The sequence below is a fragment of the Vombatus ursinus genome, unplaced genomic scaffold (assembly GCF_900497805.2).
Source record: "Vombatus ursinus unplaced genomic scaffold, bare-nosed wombat genome assembly UNPS02015175.1, whole genome shotgun sequence".
NCBI lineage: Eukaryota > Metazoa > Chordata > Mammalia > Diprotodontia > Vombatidae > Vombatus > Vombatus ursinus.
Genome location: NW_020954953.1, coordinates 9,457,487 through 9,470,495, shown reverse-complemented (window position 1 = coordinate 9,470,495; position 13,009 = coordinate 9,457,487). Strand labels below are relative to the sequence as shown.

Sequence of the window (13,009 nt, the reverse complement as noted above, 5' to 3'; positions counted from 1 at the left end):
TCTGTCTTAGGAATTCTTTCTATTCTATGTACAATCGGCCAGTTTAGACCTTTTGCAGATTGTTGGCCTTTGTTGTTTTTATAGCGCTTTAAAAAATTACGTACATTGAGCTTCTTAAACAATCAAACCAGCTTGATTGACAGAACAGTAATACAAAGTACGATTTCACTGAACCAGCCTCTAAGTGGCTGCTTGTCATAAAAGAACAACCTTTTCTCTGTTTTCTCTTAAGTCATTTCAGTATATAAATTTTACATGTCCATTTAAACCTTTCTTTTCAGTAGGGAAGTGTGTTATAAGTGGTTATTTAAAGCATTATCACATAATTCTGGTAAATGTCATTATTGTGTGCTGAGTGCTTTGACTCCATGACCGCTGGATTCTCAGACTTGGCCAATTCCCATTCATTTTATGGTCCACTCAAGTAATGTGATTGAAAGGGATTCAACGTTAATTGGAGCATCTTCATTGAAAGCTTTAATATTGGAGCTTTGTTCAGGGGTTGTACATCAAGTACCATATCTTAATAAAGACTTATCTCTTCATCCAGTAGCTCATTTTTCCCATTTCTAAGTTCCATATTCATTGGGTTTTTTTCTTTAGAACTAGACGATACAATTGTTGGTGCACTTCTTTTACAGAATATTCTTATATTGAAAATACAACTTTGGAAATACACTCCATCTACTATTACCTTGAAATTGTCACATAAATTATTGGTAGCTGAGAATGTAGCTATTTCTAATTGCCTGTTTCTTCAGTGTGTCTAGTCTAATGGCCACATTTGATGACCTGTAAGGTTTCATAATACCTAAAACTCATATTTGCAAGCCAATCTAAACACTTCAGTAGTCTGAGTAACTGGGTATAAGTGACTTGACCTTGGGCAAGTGGCTGTACTTTGATGTGTTGGAGTAGGGGCAGGGCATATTTTGACTGGAAAAAGCTGGAATGTGTTCCAAGAGTGGTTATTGGGCTCTGTCTGGCTCAAACAAAAAACTATGTAGTCCGTGGTTTTAAAAAAATGGGATGTGGCATGGAAGTACAATCTCATACATATGTAGGCATATATGTTTTTATATGTACCCACAGAGAGGTTGTATAGAACAGGAAAGGGATGCTAGAACTGGAGTCAGAAGACTGGGCTTCAGAATCCAGCTTTATTATTTGTTTTTTTAAAATTTATTTTATTTTCAATTCATGAAACAAAACAAGCACTTCCATCACACAGTAAAATAAATTATTTATGTAACCTTGAGCAAATTATCTAACCTCTGGGCCTCAGTTTCCAATCCTCTAAAATGAGAGAATGATCTGATCTCTAGGTTTCTTACAGGTTCAAATTATAGGATCATTATTTTAGAGCTGGAAAGATACCTTGTTGTTAGGTCATTTTTCAGTCATGTTGGACTCTTTGTGACCCCATTTGGGGTTTTCTTGGTAAAGATACTAGAGGGGTTTGCCATTTCCTTTTCCAGCTCTTTGACAGGTGAGGAAACTGAGATAAACAAGGTTAGGTGACTTGCTCCAGGTCACACAGCTACTAAGTATCTGAGACCAGATATGAACTCAGGAAGGTAAGTCTTCTCTCCAGTCCCAGCACTCTATCCACTACACCACCGATCTTAGGGGCTATCAAATCCAATCCTGACATTTTCTAAATAAGGAAACTGAGGCTCAGAGAATTTGTGAACAAAAGAAGTTGAACCCAGGTCCCCTGACTCCAAATTCAGTGCCATTGCTACCATGCTACTCTGTTTAAATCCTGTGAGGCCACATACCCAGAGAATATATGAACAATGGGATGGGACTGCTCTTGTCTGTTAAAACTAACATGCCACCCTAGGTTTAGGGAATCATAAAATAGAAATCTAGAGGGAACCTTAGAAAATGTCTAGTTAATTGACCTTCAACTCATCACCTTTTCTATGTTTTGTCCGAAGTGAAGAGGTTAGGTAAATTGAGTCCTTTGCCTACCTCAAGTCTGACCTCTCCAGGAGAGAGATGAAAGCATTATGGAATTAACTTTACTCACTCATCAACCCAACTTTTATATGTGAACCAGAAACCTCAGTTCTTTATAGATTTAAGTCTCTTATTCTGAGAAGCAGACTTTACAGAGGGAGCTAGAGTTTTTTATTATAGAAGATAATGAAGAGGTTGAGTTTGATTTATGGCCATCTTCTGAGTTCAGTTTGTTTTAGCAGACAGAATGTACTGTGCTGGGATGATATCAGACCAGTATGGCTGCATTATAAAATTTTAAAATAGGTTAATTTTACATAGGCTTCTGCACAACCATCAAATAATAATGATTTTTAATTAAGTAATTTTGTAGTTAGAGCCTGATCCCAAAGACTTTTCAATCCAGTGAGTCTTTCTACTGGTTGTTTCAATGTATTAATAATGTGAACCATTATTGTAATTATTTCTCTTACTATATTTATATGTTCTGCCTTTCGTGTTCTTCCTTCATCTCTGCCTCCCAGCTTCCCTAGCTTCCTTCAGATGTCAGCTAAAGCCGCACTTTGTACAAGAAGCATTTCCCAGGCCCTCTTTTTTTCTAGTGCCTTCCCACTCTTGATGACCTCCAATATGTCTGGTCTATAACTTGTTTGGACATGGTTGTTTACCATATTTTCTTCGTGAGTTCCTTGGGAGCCAGGTCTATTTTTGCCTTTTTTTTGTATCCCCAGCACTTAACACAGTATCTGGCACATAGTAGGTGCTTAACAAATCTTTGTTGATTGGAATACCTTATTTAGATATTATTCTCCTACTAGTTTTATCTTCTCAATTTGATTGAGGCTTTTTAAAGGCAAGTGATATGTCTTCTTTGTATCCCTCACTGTATATGGCCTAGAGTTTTGTTTTTTTTTTTTAGGGGGGTGGAGAGTGTTCGCAATAAGACTAACAAATAAGTATTTCTTGACTTAAATTGTTAAATTAAAATAATTAAAGTTCATTTTATCCCTGCCACTTTTAATTCTTAGTGATGAAAACAATTTTTCTGGCTAAATTGAGAACAGGACCAAATGAGTAATTTTATGAGCCCAGAAGTAAGTTACTGGTCTGTTGTAAACCTTGGCCTATATTTATTCAACCTAAGGAAGAACCAGGGATTTGTGTCTCCTAAAATTAGAACATTGACATCCTACTTTTTAAACCTAGTGAGTGCACTGTGTTGACTTCCATTGCCGCTGAGCTTAATTGTAGGACATAAGGAGGATTAGTCCCTGTCTTTATCTGGCTGACAGGAAACACTGACATAAGAAAACTTCTCAAGTTCTTTGTGATTATACTATTGAATTTGATAATAGTGGGAAAGGGAAACTGGCTTCAGATACTTAACACCTTTGTGACCTTGGGCAAGTCACTTAGCCTCTGTTTACCTCAGTTTCTTATAATGTAAAATGGGCATAATAACAGCACCTACCCACCAGGCTTTTCATGAGGATCAAATGAGGTATTTGTAAAAGGACTTAACACAGTGCCTGGCACATTGTAGGCATTTATTAGTATTTATTTAGTTAGTTATTGTTTGCTATTGTTTATTACGCACTTATTCTTCCCCCTTCCCCTTATTAATATTTTTTATCCAGCATTTGGCCAGCTCAAAGTGATCTCCAAGGGCACCAGAAAGGAACCATTATGCTCAAGCCATACAACTCTCACAGAAAGATTTTACAGCACTGGGATAAAAAGTAAAGGAAACAGTTAATTTTTGTTTTAAAAATAGTCCTGCTGTGTAAGAATGTGGTATTGCCTTTCATAGAGTCCTAGAATGCTAGAGTTATCAAAGGACCCTAGCAATTAGGAAGAAGCAGGATGTAGCTAATAGGGTACTGGATTGGGAGTCAAAAAGACCTCCTTTTATGCTCCTCATTTTTAAAATGAGAGGGTTGGACTCAGTAGCCTGGCAGGCCCCTTCTAGTTCCCCAATGTATGCTCCTATGAGCCTTTATTTTATAGATGAACGGGCAGTGGCTCAGAGAGGTGACTTGTAATCACATCATTAGTAGTAAAGTCAAGACTCAAACTTAGAACTCCTACTTTTCCATGGAGAGGATCCTGGTAGGAATAAAAAAAAAATAAAAAATAAATAAAAAAAACAAATAAAAAAAATCCCTTCTCCATTTCACATGACCCTTTGTGATGCTTGATGGGAGGAGAGTTCCTAGAGAAGTGAACATTTCAGCTAGCATCATGAACGAATTCACTCCTTTGTAAGGAGATAGACATTTCAGCTGCTGAAGAATTAAGATTGTGGATGACACCATCAGACCCACTGTACCGCTTTGTTTCACCGAATTCTTTTTCTTTGTTAAAAAAAGGCAGGGTTCAGGGCTGAGGGGAGGTGGTAACAAGGGAGAGATTATACCCAGGATTGATTGTGTTGTAACAATAAAAGGCATCAGTGCAATTTGGTGGGTAAATTTTCTTTCCTGAGGAATGTCAAGGTTATTTCTTGTGCATAATCATGCCACCATGCCGGTCACTGCCCTCCATTAAGCAGAGTTCTATACCTTAGATTCAGAGCCTGACTGACAGGCTCGCTTTCGATTTCAGAACTTTTCTTGGCTACTCCCCAGCTGAATGCTTACTTGAACTATGCTTAATGTTTTATTGTAATTTTGGAGGTTCTAGGATCTCATTTTATTAACTTTGCATCCATTGTTTCTGACATCTCCCCATATCCCCAAGTACCCTCTCCACTCTCTTCCAAATATCCCCTGAAATTGAACATCCTCCTATTTCTTCAACTTATTCATCCACTGCGTGGTTTAGAATGTTATTTCTCAAAAGCGTTATCTGCAAACCCTTGGACATCCCTAGGATCCTTTCAAGGAGTCCCTTAAATTAAAACTGATACATAATAATGTATCAGTTGACGATTAAAATACTTCTACTTTTTCCAACTATCTATCTGTGTGGGGCTGGATTGTCTTCACGTACTTCAACCGGGATGAGATGTCACATAGAATGAATGCTTAAGTAGACATGACAGTCCAGATGTCTTATAGTAAATTAAATATTAAAAAGATTTTAAAAAATATACAAAACAGTATCACTCTTCTTACTAAATCTACTTTGTTTTGGGAAACTTTTCATAAAAATAGTTAATATGTGATAGGCTTGTTGTCATTTTTATTGAATTAATAAATATTTTAAAAATTTTATGTTTCAGTTTCTAATTTGGTAAATACCAGTAGATATAACCCACATTAACAAAAGCTTTTTGGAGTCCTTATACTTTCTAGGATTATAAAGGGGTTCTGAAACCAAAAAAGTTTGCAAACCACTGGTTTAGAGGCTTTTCACCATTCTGAACATGTTTCTCTGGATAGGACTCCAGTTTGCTCATATCATTGCTAAAATGTCATCCAGAAAGAAATGTAGTAATCCAGGTGTTGTTGACCTGGGTAGAATCTTTTTTTGATTGCCCCCTCGCACTTACTTCATATAGGGTTTATAGTTTAGTAAAAACAAAACCAAATCTTCAAATGTTTTTCATACAAGTTCGCCTACTTGTGTTTCCTCCATTCTGTACTTGAATAGCTGATTTTTTTTTGAACCTAGGTTTTATACTTAAATGTTCTTATGGTTTAAATATACTTATTTAATATACTTATTTAAACCATCTTGTATTAATCATGATAAAGGAACCTGCTAGTTGGGCACTGTGCTAACAAAGAAACAAAGAAAGACAAAAACAGTTTGTGCATTAAGGAGCTCCTGCTAGCTGTAATAGGCACGCAACTGTATAAGACAGATACATTGTAAAGGAAAGGTAATATCCAATTGAAGGCATTAGAAGTGGGAGTGGGGAGTGGGTGAGGGTGGGAAATGCCTCTTGCAGGGAAGCTGAGATTTGAGCTGAGGCTTGAAGAAGACCAGGAGAGCTGGGATGTGGAGGTAAGGAGAGAGAAGCATCACCTTTGTTATTTCTCCCTTGTCTTTGTCATCCCAACCACCTATTCAAGCAAGCCATTTTTGCCTCATAAGACCATTAGTGCATACGCTTCCTAATGCCGTTACTATTTTAAGACTTCAATTTTATGAACCTCTTTGCTGGTCCTTTCTCTGTCTAAGGGTTTTTAAAAATATTTCTGCCTGTAGCAATGCTAATTGTTTTATATCAGCAATACTTGGATCTTAGCTCTTAAGCTGTAAGTGAATCTTTCATGAACGGGCTGCTTTTCAAGACAGTCAATTTTCTAATTAGAGTGTTATGATAGTTTCTACAAGGCTAACAGTGGGTAGAATCATCTCTAGACTATATCAAATCCAGATAATTGTCCCAGGACCTATTCTGGGGCGGTGAAGGGTAGGGAGGTGGGGAGAGGTCCTGGCAGCTGGACAGTGATTCAGGAAGTTAAGAGAAGGGCAGGAGATGGTGTGGTCAGCTGGTGTTTAAAAAAATCTACACTCAGTGAATTGAAAGGAACCTTGGATGAAGGTCATCCAGTGCAGTCTTATAGCTAAGGAGGACTCCCATCTACAATAGCTCCAGCGTATGGTCATCTAGCCTCTCCATGAACATTTTCTGTTTAGGCAGCACAAGATCCCATAGGTTAGCTGTAGGTAGTATGCCCTTGTGCCTGATTGGGGAAAATGTATTGTCTATAATGTTATTTGTTGTCGATTAAATGTTTTAAAAATTATGAAACTTGAAGTCTAGAGAATTTTCCCTCTCTCTTCCCCCAAGAGGGACCTGAGTAATCCGAAAGCGAGGAGAAATGATGGAATGACGGTTGTCATTTACCCCAGAGTATTTTCATTATCAGAGTGCTGAAGGGTTTGGGAATCAAGGAAACCTGAGAATTTTATGGGAGATGCATTATAAATGGTTGAATCAGGAGAGAAACTTAGGGTTAGTGGGGTGAAGAATCTGGAGAAAGCTGGATGATGCCAGTCTTAGGAGAAAAAGCAATCAGGGTGGCCTGGGTAGGCTAAGTAATTATACAGCCTCGTGTCTTCCAGAAAGGAGAAAAAGCAGGTGCCAGTCTAAGGCTGTAGACTTAACTGAAGGAAGCCTATTTTATCAGTAAGAGCAGGACCAACTCTTAACAGATAGCTAGTAGATTTGCTTTAGCCTTGAGACCTGCAGAAAAGTAAGGAAATGAACGATAATTGTCTTGCAGCCTGAGGCCTGGACAGGCTGAGAGAGAGGAGAACAAATCTTGGGAAACCCAGAGTGGAAGGATTTCTTTTTTTTTTCTCCTGGTCCAGGGCTCCCTATCAGGTCCATGGCCAAAGGATCTGAGGTGAATGAAGTGACAGACTTAATTTCTCTGGACCTCAGTTGTTCCTCTGTGAAATGAGGAAGGTGGACTAGATGACCTTTAAGGCCCTCTGACTTTAAAATATATTTGTGACTCATCTTCTGATTATAATATATCATAGGCAAGAACTCCACAGGAAAAGGAGGAAGAGCTTGTCCAACTGGGTTCATATATCAGGGCCTGGGGCTTCCTGTACCCGAGGAGAAGACTGTGGAGGTGGATTTGCAGGAGGATCCAAGGAGCCTACCTATCTGGCTTTGTGCACCTAACTCATTGACCCCACTTTGAAAGCTAGATAGCATATAGCCTAAGCAGGATTTGGTTGGCTGACTTCAAGGATAAGATCTGGAAAAGTAGAGGAGTCGCCCAAGGAAAAAGGAGGGTCTGATTTCCTGGAGGACCAAGGTTTTACTGAAAGAACAGCTGTAAACTCTCTAACTTTCTCTCTTAGAATCTGTTATTATGATTTCCCATGTATTTGTCTCTAGTGCTTATTAGTGAAACTCTTAAAGCACACCCTTCAGGGAATAGGGAAGAGTATAACGAAAAGGACTTTTGTGTTTTACCTACATCCTAAATTTACAGGTTTGGAAAGGAGAGGTGATGGATGTCCTCTAGAAGCAAATTCAGTTCCTAAGAACTTGCTAAGGGCAGCTAGGTGGCGCAGTGGATAGAGCACTGGCCCTGGATTCAGGAGGGCCTGAGTTCAAATCCGGCCTCAGACACATAACACTTACTACCTGTGTGACCTTGGGCAAGTCACTTAACCCCATTGCCTAGCCAAAAAAAAAAAAAAAGAACTTGCTGTTAATAAAAGCCAGAGTGAACACAGGCACACTGGGGCTATGTACCACAGTTAAGTTCTGTTTTTATTGTTGAGAAGTTCTTTATATTGAGTCTCAGATCTGCCTTAGTATGATTTTTTTTCCATTTTTAATTCTAGTTATATTCTCTGGAGCTATATAGATGTAACTCTTATCTCTTTCCCAGATGACAATCCTTGAAAAACGGTATTCAAAGAAAGCCATCTACTCCCCTCCCCCTTCCCAAGTCTTCTCCAGTCAAAACATCCTAAATGCCAATAGATAGACTCTCTTAAAATAGGGTTTCCAGACCCTTCATCATCCCAGGCAAATCCCACTGCATATAATACATCTTGTTAATGCTTCTCTTTAATATGGAATCCAAAACTAAGGCAATATTCCAGATGCAATCAGAGTAGTTTTATATTGCATCCTGGTGAGGTAGGTGCTATTACTATGTGAATTTTGCAAATAAATGAAACAGATACTCAGGGAGGTTAAGTGACTTTCCCACCAGAGTTGGTAAATATCTTAGGCAGGATGTGAACTCAGGCTTACCTGACTGTGAGTAAGGCACTCTCTATATATACTATACAGCCTAAAGAATAGTGGGACTATTGTCTCCTTTGTGTTTTAGTTAATTCCACCTACAAATAACTTACTTAGCTTGCTAGTTCTCCTTGTTGATTCATACTGAACTCTTGAACTTGTGTCTAGGAGGTGCTTTCTTTTTTTTTGCTTTTTGGCCAGGCAATCGGAGTTAAGTGACTTGCCCAGGGTCACACAGCTAGTCAGTGTCAAGTGTGAGGGCACATTTGAACTCAGGTCCTTCAGACTCCAGGGCCAGTGCTCTATCTACTGCACCACCTAGCTGCCCCAGGAGGTCTTTTTTTAAGCCAGGTTTTTCTTAACAAATATTTGTGCAGTTTATTTTTATTTGGAATTGAATTTGCAACAAATATTGCCTGTTATGTGCAGAAAAATGTGCTAGGTAATGAGAAAGATGTAGCATTTAGAAGAGTTAGAATTCCTCCCCTCTGCCACATATAGTCAGATTTATTCCTCTTAAATTTCATCTTGTTAATTTGGGTCTTTTGTTGCTGCCTATTACTTTCTGATCCTGCTTGTTAGGAGTCCTTTTTCCCCTTGTGGTAACTTTGTGTTTACTTTGTATATATACATTTTTACTCACTTGTATGTTAGAGACTCAGGCATTTGTTTCCGTGTTCCTACACAAAATAGGTGCTTAATCAATGCTTACTGAATTGAATCGATGTCTTTTTGGATTTTTTTCTGCCATCCAGCCTATTAGCAATCTTTCTCAGCTTTATTTGTTGTTGTTGTTTAGTTGTTTCAGCTGTGCCTGACTCTTTGTGACCCCATTTGGTGTTTTCTTGGCAAAGATACTGGAATGGTTTGTCATTTACTTCTCTAGCTCATTTTACATTTGAGGAAACTGAAGTAAAAAGGGTTCAGTGACTTAATCAGCTAGTAAGTATCTCTGGCTAGATTTTAACTTGGGTCTTCCTGAACAGGCTCTGTCTACTCCACCACCTAGCTGTCCAGTATATTATCTTCAAATCTGATAAATGTGAATGAAAGAAAAAGTATTTATTAAATATTTATTTTGTGTCAGTACCAAGCTAGGCAGCTAGGTGGCTCAGTGGGTAGAGCACTGGACCTGGAGTCAGAAAGACCCGAGTTCAAATTCTACGTGAGATATTTTTTGGCTGTGTGACCCTGGCAAGTTGCTTAACCACTGTGCACCTCATTTTCCTCACATGACATAGCACCTATCTCCTTGTGTTGCTGTCAGGATAAAATGAGATAATATTTGTAAAGTGCTTTGTAGACCTTAATGTGCTATATAAATGTTAGTTATTATTAGTATTAGTTGCCTAAGCACTGGGGATGCAAATAGAGAGTTGGGTCCTTAAGGAATTTACATCCTAGTAGAGGGAGACAACTATAGGAATAGTGACCAGGAAAGGGTATGTCTGGAGAGCCATGGAACTGGATGGCTTCATGGATCACATTCACTTCTAGATTGTAAGACCATGCTAAAACACTTTCTATGTCTTCAGTCCAAGTCTGACCAAAAATATGGAATGGGGCAGCCAGAACCAAAGATGGAACCTTGTAGTATTGTCTTTCAGGCAGACATAGAGCCTTTCATCAACATTTTTTAGTCTGAGAGTTCATTTTGCTTTTCTGGTAGGAATTCACATTCAGCTCCTTCACCTTTGAACATCTGAGTAGCATTTGCTTATCTCCATTACCTAGGCATCAGTCCCCGTCTCTGTTGGTGTTAGATAAAATAACTTTAAAGGGACAGTTAGTTATATAGGATCAATGGTATAATTCAGACATATCTTCTTGGGAGGCCAACATTTGAAGTTTAAAAGCATCAAATGGGAGAAGTATTGGTGTTTTTTTAGGTTGGACACTTACTGGTCCTCACTGGGTGATCCCTGATATTGGGATTGGGGAGAAAGCACCTCCCGCACAATCATTTTCTGATTGATAGACTGAGATGATCTGGAGAGACGGGGGTTCTTGAAAAGGTCTTGAAGGAAGGAGGGAAGGAAAGAAATAAGCATTTATTAAGTGCCTACTGTATGCTAGCCACTACTGTGGTATATGGTTATGATGTATCAGCACCGTTGCTATAATGGTGGTTGGGGCAACATTAATGAAGGGACTCCCTGTACTCGGTTGGGCATGTGGTTTAGTGCCACACCTTTGGGTTATCCAAAGGCTCGAAGTTTAGGAATGTGTAAGAACTTTATGACTTCTGAAATTCCTGCTGCCTCTGAGTCCACATTTCTATTCTGAAACACTCTAATTTAATAAGTGGTATTTTGTGACAGTGACTTATATGACCTTCTGGAATGGAATGAGTTGATCTCTGCTTTTCCATAGTGTATGACCTTGGCAAATCACATGACTTCCCTGTGGTTAAATTGGAGAAGCATTGGAAATGTCAAAATAATTGGCAAGCATCAGTCTCCCGAAATCAAGGTGGAAAATCAGGCTTCATTGCTTCCATTAAACTACTGTAGGGTAATCAAAGACAAAGATTAGACATTTTGAATATTCAGCTTCAAATCAGAGCAGGCTATTAAGTTGTAAATAAGCATCAATCACTTTTAAAAGCCAAGGACTCTGCTGTAGTTAGTTGTCAGTTTAATGGAATACCTTGAAAATTCGAAGACCTGGAAAAGTATGTGTTATGACTGTTTGTGAAAGGTGTCTGGCTATATTTGAGCCCAAATGATGATTCTTCAGATCATGTGGTTTCTTGGATTTAGGTGCCAAGGAATGAACTCCTGGTGTGTAGGTAATCAAGAGTTCCCATCAAAGGTGAAAGAAAACTGGTTGAATGATTGTTTCCCTGTTACCAGTACATGTATGTGTATATGTGCGCATTTGTATATATGCACTCAGAGCTTTGTGTGCATACATGTATACACATACATGTGTATACACATGCATGTATACAATGCTCTCACACACATACATATCCACATACATGTATACACACATACACATATACATGCACATATACAGAATATTTTCTGTAGTTTGTCTTTATGTCCCAGACCATCCATATGGCCAATCTAGACAGTGAAACAAGCCCTAATTAACATTCACGGCATATCAGTAGTGGGGTTCAGTCTCTGTTTGGCTTGGGTGGGTGTACATACGTAGCTCTTTTTATATATATCTGTCAGAAGGCAGTGACATATGATTAAGGACCACTTTCCCCATCTCTTACAGACTTAACTTTGTTCTTAAATCTGTAAGATGATGAGTAAATAACTAGAAACAGAAATGAGTGGCCGCAAGTGGACTAGAGAGGCCTGTGTGTGTGGCAGAATACTTAGATCTGTGTGGTGTAGTGGAGGGAACAAGAAAGCCTTCAAATTTCAAGCTGGGAAGGACTTTTGAAATCTATGACAACTCTTATTTAATAGGTGAGGAAATTGAGGACCAGAAAGGTTACTTGTTTTTTTCTAAGCTCAGATAGTTAATAAGTAGCAGAGATGGGAGACTTAGGTTGTAATCCCAACTCTGATAATAGCTGTGTAACCTTGGGCAAATTATCTGACCTCTGAGCCCCTCTGTCCCCATCTGTAGAATGGAGATAATTCACAGGAAAGCTCAAAGCAAAACTTCAAAGCACTAAATAAATATGAATTGTTGGTATTAGAAGAGAAAGAATGCTATAGTCAATTCTGAGGTCCCAGATTCCAATTTCACATTTGTGAGGCTTTGGACAAATCACTTAACTGCCTTAATTTTCTCTATTTTTAAGTCAGGGAATCGGATTAGGTGGCTTGTGAGATGGCTTGTAGTTCTATATCTCTGATTAGAATTTGGTCTGTGTGCCATCCCTCTTTTCTTTCTTTACTCCTCCTTTATGTCAATTCTCTTTTTTACTTCCTTCCTCTTGTTTCCATATTTCTCATATAATCTGTCTTGCCTCTTTTCTCTCACCATACCCTAATAAAAAAATAAAACAAGATTAAACAGATTCTACTTTTCCATTTCTTTGAAATTTTTTTTGTTTGTTTAGCTGTTGTTGGACAAGATCTTATGTACTTAGGAGTGTATCTTTGTCTCCCCTAATCACTAATTTCTTTAGTGTGTGTCCTTTTAACTTTAGAACTTTTTAGTTTGGGTTTTTGTTTTGTTTTGTTTTGTTTTTTCCTTCAGAGTTGTTTATTGGAGTTCACTGATACACCTATTACCTCGTTGAACAGGGGCTGGGAAAGATTAATTGTGACCTTCTTCCAGTCCCTTAGCCTGTTTGTCTCAATTTCCTCAAATGTAAAATGAGGATAATAATAGCAGCTTTTCCAGGGTTGTTGTGAGGATCTAATGAGATGATATTTATGAAGTGCCAGGCATATAGTA

General features: G+C 38.4%; 1 protein-coding gene across 1 annotated transcript in view; it reads left to right on the top strand.

The window, feature by feature from the left end:
• LOC114031406 (1-acyl-sn-glycerol-3-phosphate acyltransferase delta-like) overlaps window positions 1-13,009 on the top strand; it is a 183,859-nt gene that overhangs the window by 33,664 nt on the left and 137,186 nt on the right. The gene's annotated exons all lie outside the window — the stretch shown is intronic.